At 38.1% G+C, this 18,805-nt stretch overlaps 1 long non-coding RNA gene across 1 annotated transcript in view; it reads left to right on the forward strand.

Annotated features, from left to right (window-relative positions):
* Window positions 1–2,722: 2,722 nt before the first annotated feature.
* Window positions 2,723–18,805, forward strand: part of LOC140614127 (uncharacterized) — a 71,455-nt gene continuing 55,372 nt past the window's right edge. Inside the window, exon 1 of the long non-coding RNA XR_012015017.1 lies at window positions 2,723–2,866. This is a non-coding gene — a long non-coding RNA (uncharacterized lncRNA). The remainder of the gene's footprint in view (window positions 2,867–18,805) is intronic.

The raw sequence follows: 18,805 nt of genomic DNA on the forward strand, positions 1-18,805 counted from the left end.
TTCCTTCTGAAATTCCAACTGGACACAGCTTGAACCCTCTTATAATATTCTCTATGCCTTCAAACTTGTATTTTACATTTCTATTTCTTTGTCTTTCTGGGGTATATTCTGGCTTGTATTTTGAAAATTCTCTTTTGGGCAGCCAGGGTTGCTCAGCGGTTAGCGCCACCTTCAGCCCAGGGCCTGATCTGGAGACCCAGGATCAAGTCCCAGGTTGGGCTCTCTGCCTTGAGCCTGCTTCTTCCTCTGCTTGTATCTCTGCCTCTCTCTCTCTCTCTTTCTGTCTCTCATGAATAAATAGAATCTTTAAAAAAAAAAAAAAGATGTCTTTTTCCTTAAACATGTAGAACATTATTATTTTTTCATTTTGTTTTGTACAGTTACAGTATTTGAAGTCTGTGCAATTGACTACATAGTCTATTGTTTTCCTGGCTCTCACTCAGGGTACATTGTTTCTCTGTGTTTTGTACTTTTATACTGTGAACTGTTTGTTGTCATTGGAACTTTGTCTATGAGAATTTTCTGAGGCCTGGACTGATGATATTACTCCAATAAGGATTTTTGTTTGTTTCTGCCATTTACCGTGGCATATTGCTAATCCAGGCCTAGCTTTAAATTAAACTCTATACTTTAGGGATGTGTGTGTGTGTGTGTGTGTGTGTGTGTATTTATTTTGTAGTTATCATGAATTTGGACCACAAACCTATGTGAGAGCTATTCTGTGGTAGTGAATTAAAAAAAACTTTTTCCTTTCAGGCAGTGCTAAGGATAGAATAGGTAAGTTTATTTTATTCTCTTTGTTTATGTTTCATTTACCCTTCCTCTGAAGGGCATAGTTAGACTCTTCAGCTTGGGTGGCCCTAGAATTTTCCTCTCTTGTCTACATCCCTATAGCCCTGAGTACCAAAACTTCCTTTCCATTTAGGCCATTGCTTCAATTCAAATATTTATTACCTTTTTCTGGCACTACTATAATAGCAACTTTGTTTCTTGGTCTCCAAACATTTCCCCCCTTCTTATTTTTATCCCGCCACAAGAGTGATCTTTCTAAAAAATAAAGTGGAGAATATGACTTTTATACAGACAAAGTAGAAACGTTTGGCATTCAAGGAACTTCTAAATTGTTTGTAGATAGCATGTGCGGAGTCTCACCTCATCCACAGCAAAATTGCCAGCCACTTTCCCTACCTGTCTATTCTATACTTAAGCCACACTAGATTATTCATCATTTTCTAAATAATCTTTGGCATTTTCTTGTCTTTACACATACAGTGAACCCATCTAGGATACCTCCGAACCTCATGATTGGGACTAGGGCAAGGCAAGTAGGAAGACTTTTGGGTATAGGTAAGTGCTATACCTCTTCTACCTAATGAACTGCCTAATGCAATTGTCAGAGCCACGTTCATACGTTACCCATTTAGCTTCCTAAAAAAGGAATGTAGGTTGTGTTCAATACTATACCCACAATGACAGGACTATGTCTGTTTGGCACTGTATCATCAGTGTCTGGAATAGTACTTACCACATTGGCAAGTGCTCAATAAATATTTGATGAATGAATGAATGAATGAATGAATGAATATTTCTGAGTTTTTTGATGGTAGAGAATGAGTCACATTCTTCAGTTCCCTTCCATCTCATCATTTATTCGTACAAGACCCTTAAAAGATGTTTGTTTGTTAATTGAGTAACTGGAAGGGAGTGCTGTTAGTCTTCTCCAGGCCTGGGAAGTTTCTGAGTGAAGCTATTGCTCACATGTTGCCTGCTTGCTTACAGTTCCTTTCTCTTGATGCTTTGTGGTGTGGTGTGAGTGTAGTTGGGCTGAGCCATCAAATGTACACATGAATTCTTAAGTCCCTCTTAAATTTTTTTTAATTTGAATTTAATTTGCCAACATCTTAAGTCCTTCTTATAGAGACTCTGATTCCATTTTTCTGAGGCAAAATATAGGAATCTGCATTTTTACAAAACCCCTTGGTTGTTCTGATAATCAGTCAAGTTTGGGGACCAGGACACCATGGCACAAACAATATAATTTTAATTTTCTAGACATTTACATGAATTATAAAAGAATAGTTGATTGCCATAATGATTCCAGAATACTGAATGTTTTAAAAATACTTGCACATCTGCAAGTGTTTCTTAAACATGCCACAGGATATCCTGAAAATATAGAGTAGGAGAAGATGCAGCCATGAACACAGTACGGTTCAAATCTGATCTCCATTTGTTTTCTATCTTCAGGAAGATTCTAATGTCATTCCAGATGATATCGTCCTAAACGGATGGACAAGAGAGTGTTGACTAGTGGAGAAGGCAGAAAGGAGGAAAAAACCAAACTTAAAATAATTCCAGTCTCTTCAGAAAATCACTTCCTCATCAGAGAATGAATTCCATAAATAATTGAGATAACTGATGGAACATTTTAAATAGCTGAAGGAAAAACATACACATTCAGTGTAAACCTCAAGCTGTTCCTCAATCCTTCAGTGATGTTTAGATCTGAGAAGTACATTGCAGGCATTTGGAAATAATGGATGTCATGGAGGCGTGATGTTCAAAGACATTAAAAATAACCCACTCCCTTAGAAATAAACACCTAACCTAAGCCATTAGGAATTCTCAGTGAGAGACAGAAATAGCTTCTGTAGTCCCCATTGCTCTCTGATTTCTATTTCTACCATTTCATTATTCATCATTTCTGTGCAGTTCACTTTGTCTATTTATTTAAAATGTGATTCCAGACGACAGGCAACAGTCCCAGTGTTCTCTGTCTTGCACAGCTCTTTCCGCCCTGAGAAACAGAAATTATATAACTTGTTTTCAATTGTGCAGACCGGGGAGGATTCACATGTTCAGTTTGGTGAGTTTCCAGGAAATAATTTTAAAGTGTTTATCTGAAGTTTATCCAGACTTTCTTGATCTAGAAGTTAGAAACCTAGCAGAGCATGGAAAGAAACTAGGCTCTGAAGGGAGGGAACTCTTGCTGTATGCAGGATTCTGAGCTGTGACACCTCTTGGTATTCACACTTTGGAAGCAGGAGGCCCTGTTCTAGGGCTTATGTGCTTGAGAAGCAGCATTAATATTAATATCTGCTACCATGGACTATTGTTCATTGTTCTGGTTACTATTGCTGTGTAACAAACTACCCCAATATGTCATGGCATGAACTGTTTTATTTTGCTCCTGGTTTTGTGGGTCTAGAATCTGGAAAGGGCTCAGCTAGTGGCTCTTGGGTAGGTTGCATTCACATGTTCACTATCTGGAGGTTTTACTGGGCTAGTTGTCCCAGCTGGATCACTCATGTGACTGGGGGTTTGGTAGCTGTCCAGGGGGAGCTCAGCTGGGGCTCTTAGGTGGAGCATCTGCATGTGCCTCTCCATCATGGAGAGCTCAGGCTAGTCAGACTTCTTATGTAGGAGTGAACGTCTACCATAGCAAGCACTCCAAGAGAACCAGGCTTTTCCAGATGTAGCCATGGAGATCTTGTCCACTGTACTCTGTTGGTTGAAACAGTCATAAGTCCACCCAGACTCAGTGGGAGAGGACACGTTACTTCAACTCTCAATAGGACTAGTGGGAAAGAATTTGTGGCCATTAACAAACAAATAAACAACCCATCACACTTAATACAGATATTAAAATATACATCGTAATCCTTATAAAACCCCTATGAGGTAGGTACTATTATTATTATTCTTGTTTTACAGATAAGAAATCTAGATTCAGGGAAGTAAAGTAATTTGCTCTAGATCATACAAAGTGTTTGAGATGGGATGTAAACCTAAACTCTCTGTCTCCAAATATCTACTGTCTTTGGTAAGTTGCAGTGTTTTAAAGGGTCAAACTTTTTTTTTTTTTTTAAAGGGTCAAACTTTGTTTCAAATCTCAACCATTGCAGATGTTCTAGGCCATTGTATAATTCCATCTAACATGGAATGTTAGCACGTGAAGTGCCAATTTGGATATCCTGTCAGTCTCTTTAAAACAAGGAGCATTCATTTGAGGACACGATAGGGCAGTGTTCTTTGGTGGGAGATTTAGCCCCTTATCTGGAGATAGGATCCGGACCTTATTACTCAGATAGCCCAAGACAAAATTAGAATCCTATGTGGCACTGGGGGCAGGGGGGATTATGGTGACTCTTCTGAGTCAGTGTGAGTAAATGTAAAACAGATGTGATAATTTTAGGAGGAAGGCCCTACAAAAAGGTGTAAACTGCTCATTGGCCTGTCTAGTGTGAGCTATGCCAAGTGCCCATGTAGACAGATGAATAGTGCCAAGTGGACAGATGGAACCACGGAGGATATTTTCGGGGCTACATGGCTGAGAGCAGTTGCTGTCCTGCAGGACCCAGAGACAGGCAGGCCTAAGCAGAGAGGAAAGGAGAGCAGAGCTATATCCTCAGGGGAGGACAGTGAGTGGACACAAGCAGGGAGGGCCCCACAGAGCATTTGATTGTGGGAAGAAGCATGGAGGCTGGAGGGCAGAGATGTTGGAGGAGTAATTCTTTTTTCTTCTTTCCACAAATATTTATGAGATATTTGTAGATAGTGTCCTAGACTTCAGAGATAAGAGTGATAAACTGGCTGGAATCTTTGCCCTCATGAAGTTTGCTGCCTATTTGCGCGAGGCACAGCCATTAAATTAATAATTACACAAATAATTACCCAATTACCATAGTGATAGATTTTGGCAGACATTTCTAATTGCTTCCTCCCCACACTCTTCTTTTTAGTAATGGAGTCTCCTGGAGTAGAAGCAGGCATGAGTCTATAAACTATAATTCCCAGACTCCCTTGCCAAGGGAGTGGCCAAGCATGAACTGGGAGTCAGTTCATGCTAATAAAAGTGATGGATGTTACTTCCATGTCTCATTTTAAAATTGAAAATTAGTTACCCTATACCTTTTTCCCCCTCCTCTTCTTGGCCCACTAGCAGATGAATGGTACCTTGGACTGAGTAAATACCTTGGACTTAGGATGGAAGTTATCCATTAAGGATAGCCTTGCCAGTCTTTTCCTTCTATTGTTATTATGACAGATCAATTTTTACCCTAAGCTAATCTAACAGTACTCATATGACAAAGTATAGTGTTAAACAACAATGAGATACCACTACACACCTATTTGAATGGTCAAAATCCAGCACACTGACAATACCAAATGCTGGTGAGAATTTAGTGCAACAGGAATTCTTATTCATTGCTGGTGGGAATGCAAAATGGTACAGCCGCTTTGGAAGATGGTTTGTTGATTTCTTCTTTTTTTTTTTTTAAAGTTGATTTATTTATTTTTTTATTTATCTTTTTAATTTTTATTTATTTATGATGGTCACAGAGAGAGAGAGAGAGAGATTGAGAGAGAGAGAGAGAGATGCAGGCAGAGGGAGAAGCAGGCTCCATGCACCGGGAGCCCGATGTGGGATTCGATCCGGGGTCTCCAGGATCGCGCCCCGGGCCAAAGGCAGGCACCAAACCGCTGCGCCACCCAGGGATCCCCGGTTTGTTGATTTCTTATAAAAGTAAATATACTTTTACCATATGATTCAACAATTACATATTGGTCTTTATACAAAAAAGCTGGAAACTTCTGTCCACACACAAATCTACTTAAAGATGTATATGGCAGCTTTATTCATAATAGCCAAAACTTGGAAGCAACCAAGATGTCTTTCAGTAAGTAAATAGGTAAATTGGGACACATTCAGACAATGGAATATTACTCAGTGCTGAAAAGTAATGAGTTACCAAGCCACGAAAAGACATGGAAGAAACTTAAATGTATATTATAAGTGAAAGGAGTCAATCTGAAAAGCCTATGATTGAATCATACCTATGATTCCACCTATATGACATCCTGGAAAAGACAAGACTGTGGAGACAGCAAAAAGATCAGTGGAGGGATAAATAGATGGAGGATTTTTAGGGCACTGATAATATTTTGTAAGAAGATATATGTCATTATACATTTGTCCAAATCAAGACAAGTTACAACTCCAAGAACGAACCATAACGTATAGTGTGGACTCTGGGTAATAATGATTGTGTCAATATAGGTTCATCAATTGTAGCAAAGGTACAGCTTTGGTGGGGAATGTTTACAGTAGTGGAGATGATATATGTGAGGCTAGAAGGTATATGAGAGGTCTCCGTACTTTGTGTTCAATTTTGCTCTGAACCTAGAACTGATCTAAAAAATAAAGTTCATTAAAAAAGTATAGTATGGGAGGCATCTGGGTGGCTCAGTGGTTGAGTGTCTGCCTTTGGCTCAGGTTGTGATCCTGGGGTCTTGGGATTGAGTATCACATCAGGCTCCCCACAGGGAGCCTGCTTCTCCCTCTGCCTATGTCTCTGCCTCTCTCTGTGTGTCACTCAAGAATAAATAAATAAAATCTTTAAAAAAGTAGAGTATCCTATATAAGCATATAACAAGAAAGCTACCTAATTAAGTGTTAGGATGAGCAGGTTCTGTCCTCTAATGGAAACAACTAAAAACAGTTATAGAATAAGGAGAGCAATTTGTAATTATTTCTTTTACTCCTTGCTTTAAAGATGTCCTCTGGCTAAAGACCTTTTCTTGCAAACCAAAAAAAAAAAAAAAAAAAAAAAAAAAAGAAAAGAAAAACAAAACAAAAAACTGGGATTAGAGTTGCCAGATAAAATACAGGATGCCCAGTTAAATTTGAATTTCAGACAAACAATGAATACTTTTTTAGTATAAATGTTCCATGCAATATTTGGGACATACCTATACTAAATTTTTTCCCTTTGTTTATCTGAGTTCAAATTTAACTGGGCATCCTGTATTTTTACTTGCTAAGCCTGGCAACCTCAGCCTAGACTTAAATCCCTGTGGGACTTGAGCAGCTAAACTCTTTCTTCTTAAGATTTATTCATGTTTATATACATAATTCCTGGCATATAGTAGGAGCTCAAAAAATAATTAATTTTAGTCTCCGAGATTAACAATTACAAATCACTGAAGATCATCTGAAATGTGAAACCAATAAAGGATCAGATTGTGCTTTTAGTGGTTTTAATTTGCTATGATCAAAGATGCTTAGAGCTTTGATTTGTCTACACTTTGAGATTATCTATCAGTTCAGATGATCTTAAAATATGGATTAAAATTCCAATAATGCTTATATCATCCAATATTGTCCAGGGAATAGAGAAAAAAAGTTTTATAGGTGATAGAAGCTTAATCCTTTTAATGCCTCCAATTTAAATGTGTACACTTTTAAAAAAGCTCATGAGTTTTTTAAAGACTTTATTCATTTGAGAGAGAGAGCATGAGAGAGAGAGAGAGAGAGAGAAACAGAGATCTTAAGCATGGGGGTAGGGATAGAAGGAGAAGCAGATTCCTTGCCAAGTAGGAAGCCTGATGTAGGACTCGATCCCAGGACCCTAGGATCATGACCTGAGCTGCAGGCAGATGCTTAACCAACTGAGCCATCCAGGCGCCCTAAATGTATACACTTAAAAAAAAAAACCAAAATCTTAAAAAAATATGCTTCCTGATTTTCTGCTTCTTAAGCAGAATGAATGAAGCATCAGGCCAAATTGGTTGACTTTAGATCAAAGTTCATGTTGTTTGGGGAGGTCCTCAAGAGAATGTGACCACCAGTTGACTTGTGAGCTGGATCTAGACCAGCAGAGGTTCCTTGCTCCCTCCCCTGTTCTTGGAATGTACATTCTGCCCACTGTTCCCACAATAGGAGCTGTTTCAAGAGTGCAGCCTTTAGACAGTAATGCGTTATTGAGACCATCTGGTTGATATACATGACTGAACCCACTTAAGTCTTCCGTATAAACTTTTAAGATTCTGGCAGGTGGGTGTGGAGATCTACTTGTCTTGCCATTGCCCAAGACAAGCCTTGTATGTAAGTTTCCTTGCTTGTTAAACCTGCCAGTACCAATCTGGAGTGGCTTGTCTCTTCTGTCTCTCCTTGCTTTCCGAATGCAGGGGTCAGTTTATAAACCAACAGTGATCTTTCTCCTTGTCCAACCTCCTGCCATAATCTTTGGTGATTTGGGCATTTTTTTTGGTGAACCCTTTTCACCATGAAGCCTCAACTCAATGTCCTTTATCCCTATGCTCTCTAGGCCAATCTCATCATCATTTGAAATGGATTCACCCCTAGGATCTAAAAGTTGACATTTTTCTCTTAACTGTGGCTTACTTTTCATTTTCCTCACTTTTGTTGGCTTTTCTTTGTATCCTTATCGTCACTTCTTCATCTTTGGATCTTTCCTGCTTTATTAGCCCATTATATTCCCACCACTGTACCAAGTCAGCATTTCGCTGATGTCGCAATGCCCAGGCCTGGCTTCTTCCATTTGCTGGCTTTGCTGGAAAGAGATACAAGACATACAGATTGGTTGCATCATGGATGGTTACTTTCTGTACTCAGGGGAGCTTGCTGGTCCAGCAGTCTACCATAGACATCTTCTTGATGTCATGTTGCACTATCCCCAGTAGCTTTTACAAACTTTTTCTAATTTTTATAGTCATCATTCAAAACTTTGTCTTGACCTTCTTCTCTCAACCATCTCCCTCTAGTGACTACGACTACTCAGCATCAACTACTACTTCTAAGCAGATGACCCATAAATTTTGTTATTGGCCTCAGGCTTTTTCCTGAGATGCCAACTCATGTTCACCATCATTTTGCTTTTTTACCCACCAAACCATCTACTCCTTACTGCCCAGTTTGTTAACTGAAGTGTTGAATGGGCAGCACTTGTAGAATATAAACTAAGGCTTATTTTCATCACTTAATATTCCTTTCAACCCCTTTTGAAGGGGTGGTCTATCTTCTGTGAGGAGGTAAGGGAGGTTGATAAGTCTTTGCATTCTTAGATAGTAGAAAGCCCTAAGTTACAAAACCAGCTTGATACAGAAATTAGGGTATCCAGTTATGGACATATCAGTTTTCATTCAAGCATTTCTTCCCCAGTGAGGGCCAGCTATTTTTCAGGGTAGGGAGGGGTGATCATCAGCTTCTTTTCTCAGTTATCTCCTCCTAGTCTTACCAGCTGCTATTCCTCAATCCATGAGAATTGAAGGAGACTGGACAAGAGATATGAGAACAGTTACATTGTTCTTCTGCCTTAGTGTACATTTTCTCGCCCAGTATTGCTGGGCTCCTTTGGCCTGGAAGCCATCCTCTGGGGTCAAGTTCACTTTTATAATGACCCTAGGCTCTTGTTCCTGCTGTGGTCCCCAGGGTTCATATATTATTTTTTTTGCCTGAGGAAGTTCAGTTACTATCCAGCTACAACTCTACTTTATAGCCACAGGATGCTCTAGTTTTCTCAGGCAGAGTCCAAACCCTGTGCCTTGTGTCTTTTACTTGCCAGGAACACATGTCAAACTGAGTGATGCCCTTGAAGCCCTTCTCACTGGGCTTAGGATGAAGGGAAAGCACCTCGTATTCCTTCCCTTAGATGTATGTCTGTGTTATTCATAGTTGAGTTTATTCCAAGTAAATCTTCACAAATTCTCAAATTTCCAGGCTCTCAGGTCTTTTATATTCTTGATTTGAATGAGGATCCCCAAGCTTGCAACTGATTCTCAAGTACTTTCTTTGAAAATCTGTATGTAGCCAGGGGCTCAGTTGGTTAAATGTCCAATTTTTGATCTCAGCTCAGGTCTTGATCTCAGGGTCATGAGTTCAAGCCCCCTGCAAAAAAAAAAAAAAAAAAATTGTATATAGCCAGTCTATCTCACACATCTCGGTTTGGCATATGATAGCTCTCATAGCTCAGGGCCTCAGTCAAAACTTGTAATTTAACATCTGGTTTCACATACTTCTCCCTGCCATGCTGGTTTGAAGTCTGAGTCATCTGTGAGTCACCCTTCTTTCTTAATTCCCATGTCCTACTAGTGAATATATTCTACTGATTTACCTCTCAACCCCCTGTCCCCTTTCACAGCCAACACTCCACCCCAGGCTTTCATTGTCTCTTGTACTTTGCTAGTGGAGAGGGAGTAGTGTGACCGGATGGGTGTTTGTGCTCTCGACCCAATTAATTTGGTTCGGATTCTACTGCTAACATTGTTAGCTGGATAATCTCTGCTAAAGTTACTGAACTTCTCTAAGCCATCTGAAAAATGGGGATAGTAATAACTACTTCATAGGATGTATGAGAATTGTATGTGATAAAAATGTAGAATTCCTTGAACATAAAAAAGGCTCAATAAATGTTAGAAAATGTGATCCTTATTATAATTGTCTTTGAGTTGTTGTCTCTATATTTAGTCTTACTCTTTTAGTTCCTCTCAGACAGTACTATCTGTGGTAGAATGTTTGCAAAATTGCAAGCAAAATTACCATCCCTGTCTCTAGGCTGTGAGTAGTCTCAGGGCTATGTGACTTATTTTGGCCATGAGACAATGGCAAATGTGCCACAAGCAGAGATTTGGAAAGTGTGATCTTATCCTTTGCTGCTGGGATACTTTCTGCTACCATGGGAAAAAGCTTAGCTAGAAGAATATTGTAGATATATAACTAAGTGGACATGCCAGCACCAACCACAAGAGCTAGACCAATCTGGGCTAATCAGCAAATGCAGCTAATTGCAGTTAAGGCTTGAACCTAAGACAGAACAGCAGAAGAATTGTCCAACTGAGTGCAGCCCAAATTGCTAGCTCACTGAATTTGAACTAATAAATTATTGTTGTTTTAAGCCACTATATTTTGGGATGGTTCTATAGCAACAGGTAATTGGTATAGTACTATGTTCATTATTTTAAGGAACAGCTCTAATTATATGGTCCTTCTGCTCAGGTGACCTTTCTAGCTTACATGTAATAATCTCAGTTTATATCTGTTGTCCTTGCATTAATAATACCATCTTTAACTATCAGAATTCTACTTTGGTTGACAAACTAAACTGTCTCCCTACTGCTCAAAATTATTCCTATTGCCTGTTGTTTTATTTTTTAAAAATATTTTATTTATTTATTTGAGAGAGAGAGGGAGAGAGAGAGGGAGAGGGAGCGCGTGAGAGAGTGAGCACACAAGCTGGAAGAGAGGGGTAGAGGGAGAAGCAGACTCCCCACCAAGCAGGGAGCCAGATACGGGACTCGATCCCAAAGTTCTGGGATCATGACCTGAGCTGAAGGCAGATGCTTAACTGACTGAGCCACCCAGGCACCCTCCCTTGCCTGTTGTTTTAAACAAACTTTTTGGATTAATGTTCATTAATTTCTATGGTGTGGTTTCAACCTATGTTTCAAACAAAGTCTTCCTCCATATTTCAAGCTTCAGACAAATTGGGCTACAGCTGAATCTCCAACAAAACCTGTACTTTCCATTTCTGCATTTAGTACCTTTCTTAGATTGTTTCTCATGTTTGCTGTTCTCTTTTACCCACCTTAAAGTCCTAGTACATCTTTGAAACTCCTTGTTAAGCATAACTTCCATGACACCATGTTCATTTCCCGCAAGTGGATGCTTGATGACTGACCTAATCTCCATTTCTAGGTCCCTCTCCTAAGCCATCTACTGTGGTGGTGACAATGAACATCATCTTATAATATTTTGGGTAGTTTATTCTCTCCTTGGGTAGTTTTAATCATCTTGGGTGGCACAATAGCAACTATAGACATTATATAAATTGTCATGATCATTGAAGGCAGAGGGTGTATCTTACTCATCTTGTAATCTTGTAATCTTCAACAGTGCCTAGTGTAGTGCTAGGAATCTAGATAATCAATAAATGTTTATTGAGTTGATTGCAATTTTACTTAAAGACTGCGGCCAACACTGATCGCCATACTTCTCCATGTAAAGTATTAGATTGGATTCCTTAGATTGGGCACAAAGATGGGTAGCTACATATACATGATTGCTTTTGGATAATACTCCTGAAAGGAAGTAAGGAAGACTGGATTGGGCAGAAGGAGAAGCTGACCTGAACTTGGTTGCAGCCAGGCTTAAGTCAGTCCTATGGGAGTTCTTAAGCAGGGTTGGCCTTTCAGAGTTGTCTACCATTAAGGCAAGAAGACTTCCTAAGCCTTCTTGATGGTTTAATTTTACAAACTCCTTTTAGAGTTCTTTGGTCTTCTTCCTAGGTATTAGCCCAATAGTGGCCACTGCCCTATTGAGGTCAGCATGCCCAGCTTTAGGATATCTTCTACCCACCATTTTTTCTGCTTCCAGTCTACTGCAGGTTTAAAAATCATTTGTCATCTTCTTAGAATTTGTTCTAAGTTAGGGATTGGCAAATTTAATTAAAGGTCTAAGCGCTGTGGGCCATATAGTTTCTGTTGCAGCTACTCAACTCTGCTGGTATAGTGCAACAGCAGCCATAGACAATATGTGAACAAATGAGCATAACTGTAAATAAAACTTTATTTACAAAAACAGGTGGCAGGCTAGATTCATCCACAGGTTCTAGTTTGCTGACTCCTGCTCTAAATTAAGACTAAATCAATTTCAAATGAACTTAAAGAGTTTTCTCATAAATAAAGTACAGTGGTTTTAGTGCATGGAGTTTGGGATTAAGTTTTTGGTTTCTCAAAGGGATAAGGGACTTCCTCTTGGAGTTCTTTGTTCAGAACAGCTAAGATTACTGATTAAATCACATCTCTAAAGAAGAAATGTAATTCTCTAATGTATTTTATATTTTGTGCCTCTGTTTTTGTCTGGTAAGAATGTTACATAAAAAACTTTTTTTCAGTGCACCTGGGTGGCTCAGTCTATTAAGTATCTGCCTTTGGCTCAGGTCATGATCCTAGGGTCCTGGGATCAAATCCCACATTGGGCCCTTGCTCAGCAAGGAGCCTGCTTCTCTCTCTCCCTTCGTCTTCTACTCCTCCTGTTTGTGCTCTTTCTCTGTCAAATAAAGAAATGAAATCTTTAAACCCACTCTTTTTCTTCATTATTCTAACATTACTTTAAATTCATATAAAGAGTAGCATTAAAATGTATTTGCAACCTGAATATTAGAAAAAAATGGTTGTAATAATTTGTATTCAAGATTGGTTCTAAACTTTCCTACTTTTTATTCTTTTGTGAAATTCAAATCCTTTATTTGTGAAAAGCAACTTCATAGTTGGAATATTTCTTAGGGAAGGAAGGTCAATTGTTCAGTTCAATAATTCCATGTTTAAAATCCAGTTACTGAAATGAAAGTTGTATTTGCTGAGATGGGAACAAATATTAATTTCTCAGTGGGCTTCAATGATGGGAATGGAAGGATGAGCATGGAGCTTAAGCAAGCAAATGATCATGGTTGACTATAGAAAAACAGAACCATTATAGAAAAGTACATTCTTAAGTCTTTCCATTATGAGAACAATAAAACTAGTTTTAAAAAATCAATAGATAAAATATTTTTAAAAATCAATAGCCTGTACTATGAATGTGGCCACCTTGAAAGGCCACATAAGTAGAACTTTGATAGCTTGAGAATCACTTTCAAGGTGACTCTGCATTTTATGGCTTTGGAAGATTCTCAGGTTTCACTGTCTGTACAGTTTTGAAAGTAATTTACATGCCTTTTGGAGTTTTGCAATTTTTATTTGATTGTATAATACTCAATCACTTGCTTTTTCTCTGTTATCTTGTAAGATATACATTAATTAAAAATTTGTTAAGAAAGCTCTTGTCCATCATCAGGTCAAGATTTTGTGCTTCACTTCTTAATATGTTGAAGAAAGGCATAGAGGCATAGAATGGGTTGCATTTCTCAAAAAGGCTGCCTAGAGTAGTGATTCTTAAGCTTTTGGGTCTCAGGAACACTTTGTACTCTTAAAAGTTATTAAGAATTTCAAAGTGTTCTTGTTTAAGTGGGTTGTATCTGTCAATATGTACTGTACTTAAAATTAGAGTTTATTTCTTTATTAATCCATTTAAAATACCAATAAATAAACTTCTTACATGGTAACATAAATAGATTATTTAAGGCAAAATAACTGTTTTTTTTTCCCAAACAAAAACATTAAATGACGAGAATGACATTGTTTTACATATTTTCTGATATCTTCAATATTTTAATGGAAGACAGCCAGGTTCTCACTCATATGTTTCTGCATTCAGTCTGTTGTGATATCACATATTATGTAGTCTAGAAAACTCCACTCTACGTTCACAAGAGAATGAAAGTGAAAAGGGCAAGTGATGCCTTAATATTTTCATGAAAATAGTTGTCACTTTGAGGACCCCTGTGAAAGGGCCTTGGGGACCCTCAGGGCTCACTAGATTACACTTTAAGAACCATTGGTCTGGAGGGAAATGCTGAATTCAATGTTGCATTTTCTTTATTGCAGGGATGCTTCTTAGGGTCCCACTAAGCAGCCATTTAACCTTATTTTATACACAATCTCAACACCCTTGATTATTCTGTTCCTAAGTCCCTGGCAGATTAGTTTAGAGGATGTGGTGCTCTAGCATCCCAGGCCCTGAGAAGTGGTAGAGGACAGCAAGGAAAGAGACAGAAATATTTCAAAAAGAGGTACAAAAACTTAAGAGGCATAATATATATTCTCTATAAGGAGGAGACACAATTATGTCATTTTGGCAAGACTGTGGAGAGAAGTAAGATTTTTTTCCTCAATAACCCCAGAGACACTTGGTAGATTCCCTGGCATTAAGGTTTCTGGAATCAGGGGCTCCTTCTCCTCTCAGCAGATGGCACTGGACATAAACACACTTTTCCTTGAGGCTTCCAGGTGCTGGACAGATGGTTATTCTAGCATTCCCCCAAGTGACATCCAGACTCGGTTTGTCCCTGTTATAAGACTGTTTTTACCTCTGTAAAAGGTAAAGTAGTGCAGGTCTGGGGCCCATAGCACAGCCTCAAGGCGTATTCACTGTGCTTGGCCCAGGCTGCACCATGGGCTATTGAGTGAAGAGTAAATGGTATATTTCTTGCCCTGCTGCCTGTGAATTCCAGTTGACACCAAATGATGTCACTGGTGTTTGTTAGAGCCCTCTGCTCCATACACTTTCACCTAAAAGGATTAAAACTTGGGGTTGGGGGGCAACCAAAGCAATGTTCCATGGACTTTTAACTTAGGTGGAATTCTTCATTTTTCAAGGATCCTGGATAAATGAAGTATAGTGATATATTCTGCTGCTTAATAGAGTAGAAAGTCTAAAAAGCTAATTACTTGGACATATAAACACATTGCAAGTATTTGAAGAGTTCTTTTTCCAATGCCCTTTTCCAGTTCCCCAAATAAATTGGTGGTTAGATAATAGGGGTAAAAGGAATAAGAGGTTCCAACACTTATATTTAGTAGTTAAGAAAACATTTATGCTTTTGAAACATTTTCAAAGTAAATTTTTTTCTTTGGCTTTTAGACAGCTTTTCTGAGTACAAAGTCCCAGCATGAAGTGGCTGTGCTTAGTAATGTTGCTATGTACCTATTTAAAAATCTGCCCCAATCTTGTTTGCCCTTGGTCGGAACCAAGTCAAGTAGATTTCCAGCAATTCTCCACCTCTAGGCTTTCTGAAGCGTGCTTTATGATTTTTGAATAAATAACTGTAATTTCAGTATTGCACTAGCCTGAAAACAGTGTTTAATCTTAATTCAGCTGAGGAACTAATATGTCTCTTAAAAATGTCTCCTAGATTTTCTCTCTCTTTTTTTTAAAGATTTTATTTATTTATTCATGAGAGACACAGAAAGAGAGAGGCAGAGACATAGGCAGAGGGAGAAGCAGGCTCCATGCAGGGAGCCCAATGTGGGACTCGATCCCAGGACTCCAGGATCACGCCCTGAGTCGAAGGCAGATGAGCCCAACCCGAGCCACCCAGGCATCCCTAGATTTTCTCTTAAGTAAAGCCTAAAAAATGGGAGTATTTTTGAAGGATTGGACAATGTTTAACCGGGTCCTTGTGACAGTTTCCTCAGCTGGTGATGTTTGGTGGTATTTTCCCTATCATTGAACTATAGATTGGAAGTTTAAATGAAATATTTTCTTTTGTTTTTGTGGCTTTTTAAAATAACAAAACAGCAACATTAGGTACAAACTTCTAATAATAAGGTAAGTAGGTACTAGGGATATAATGTACAACATGGTGACTGTAGCTAACGCTGCCATATGATTTGTAGGAAAGTTAAGAGAGTAGATCCTAGGAGTTCTCATCACAGGGAGAAATTTTTTCTTCTTTCTTTCGTTTTCATTGTACCTATATACGATGATGCATATTAGCTAAGCCTATTGTGGTAAACTTTTCACAATATATGTAAATCAAACCATCATTTTATATGCCTTAAACTTATAAAGTGATATACATCAATTATTTCTCAATAACACTGAATAAAAAAGGTACTATAGTAATGCTCAGTTTAAAGAGAAGTTAAATATTTTAGTTCTATCTTCTCTTACAAAATCACATCAAAGCAACAAGGAGAATAAGTATAGACAAACTCCATTTTGTTGAAATTAGAAGAAGCAAGTTATTTGTCCTTCAGATAAGAAAAATTAAAGATGATTTCAGGAGGTCCAAAAATAGCTAATAAGAATTTGATAAGAGTTTCAATAGGAAGGAGTTTATCAAAGAGATAATTTAAGATAATTTCTTAGAAATGAAGGGCATATTTCTTCCAATGAATTTAAGAACAATCTATACTGAGGAATATCACTCTAAAGTTTCAGAATATTATGGATAGAGAGAAGATTCTGGAATTTTTTTAGAGATGAAAATAAGCAGGTCACAAAGAATTGTGAATAAGATTTCAGATATTTCAACCAACAATATGGATACTAGAACAGAGTGGAAGAGGGCCTTCAAAATTCTGAGAGAAATAACTTTCTAGCTAGAATTCTACACAGAGCAAAATTTCTCAGTCAACTGTGAGAAGGATAATAAGGTCATTTTCAGACATGCAGAGTATCAAGCATTTTCTTTCTAATGCAAGGTATATCAAAACAAGGGAGGAAACTAAGAAATGGGATCCAGGAAATGTGAGTTTCAATATAGCAGGTAAAGAAAGGAACTCCTAGTTTTACAAATAATGAAGTGCCAAGATGATAGCTGTACATGAGGCTTAAAGAGCAACCAGTACATTTTGGAGCAGGAGGAGATGGGAAACTTTAGGAGGGAAGTTTTTAGAGAAGATAAAATGGAACTAATAGTTTTTTTTTTTTAAATAAAGATTTTATTTATTCATGAGAGACGCACAGAGAGAGGCAGGGACATAGGTAGAGGAAAATGCAGGCTCCCTGTGGGGAGCCCGATGTGGGGACTTGATCCCAGGACCCCAGGATCAGGACCTGAGCCAAAGGCAGACGCTCAACCACGGAGCCACCCAGATGCCCCTGAAACTGATAGTTAACCATATTCATCTGACCTTGTGGAAAATAGTATTGAAAGGGGTTTTATAAATTTATTTGGGAGTTTGAGGGAGAATTAATGATAGGTATGTAGAAAATATAAAGTGAAAAATAAAACAATGAGCCCATCTCTATTAGTTGTACATGGAAGGAACTGTCTTACAATGGTTGGCTTGGTAGAAATCAATGTTCACATAACCCTCAAAGTAAACAGTGAATGTTGAATTAATTGTATATTTATTGTTAATATATTGTATCAGTGGATGGAAAAGAATGAGTTATGTAAGAGATTTGCAAGGCAGGAAAATGGAAAGAGTGCTAAAAATCTGTTCAATCATAATAGGAAGTCAATAGATAAGGGCTAAAATGGATAAATTCAATGATATCAACACAGGCATATCATTTGTGAACATTGAAGTATACAACAGAAGAGATTGCTGGAAGTATTTCTTTGGTGCACAGGATTGAAGGGTGAATGGGATGGTATAGATGTCTTCTGTTTTAATTTTTTGTTTCTTATTTTTAAATTTTTATTATTATCATTATTTTAAAGATTTTATTTATTCACTTGACAGAGAGAGAGAGAACAAACAGGGGGAGCTCTAGCTAGAGGGAGAGGGAAAAGTGGGCTCCCCCCTGAGCAGGGAGCCGGATGCAAGGCTTGATCCCAGGACCCTAGGATCATGACCTGAGCCAAAGGCAGATGCTTAACTGACTGACTGAGACACCCAGGTGCTCCTATTTCTTATTTTAAAGCCAATTTCTGATAACTCTGATATCTGGATCATCTGTTGGTCTATTTCTGTTGTCTGTTTTTTATTCTCTTGGGCCTGTCTCTTAGCTCACATGGACATTTTTTATTAATTGACAGACATTGTGTATGAAAAATTATAGCTGCTTGGGTGATGTTGTCTTTCCCAAAAGAAATTTTTTAAGGTTTCCATCATGCAGTTAAGGTGGTTGTACATTGTTTTAATTTAGTCATTGAGTTGATTTGAGGTTGAATTTCAGTTTTTATAAAGTCTGGTCTATTTAAGTACAACTTTACTCTTAGGGTATAATCCTTTAGAGGTCCAAATTAAATCTGAGAATATTTACTCAAGCCCCTTCCACCTTGATAGTTGTAAATTTCAGGTTTGTGAGATCATTGACAGCTCATTTTCCCCACTCTCTTACAGGTTTCTATTAGGAGAATTTCCTTAATAAGTAATTTGCACCTGAATTTTTGGCTGACTCTGGAAAATGAGACAGAAGTAAGAATATGGATAAGTAAATCCATCTTTTAATTATACTCAGGCCAGAACAGTCCACACATTTCTGTTTTCTATACTGAGGACCATGAAAAACTAATCTTTATTTTATTTTACTTTTATGATTTATTTTATAGCTTCCTATATATTTCTGGTTGAGCAAACGTTGGGAAAGAAATAAATGAAGAAATGCAGGCTTAGATCAACTGTCAGATACTTTGGTTTTCTCTGTTTGGCTTAGTCTAACTCTGTT

The sequence above is a fragment of the Canis lupus genome, chromosome 22 (genome assembly GCF_048164855.1).
Source record: "Canis lupus baileyi chromosome 22, mCanLup2.hap1, whole genome shotgun sequence".
NCBI lineage: Eukaryota > Metazoa > Chordata > Mammalia > Carnivora > Canidae > Canis > Canis lupus.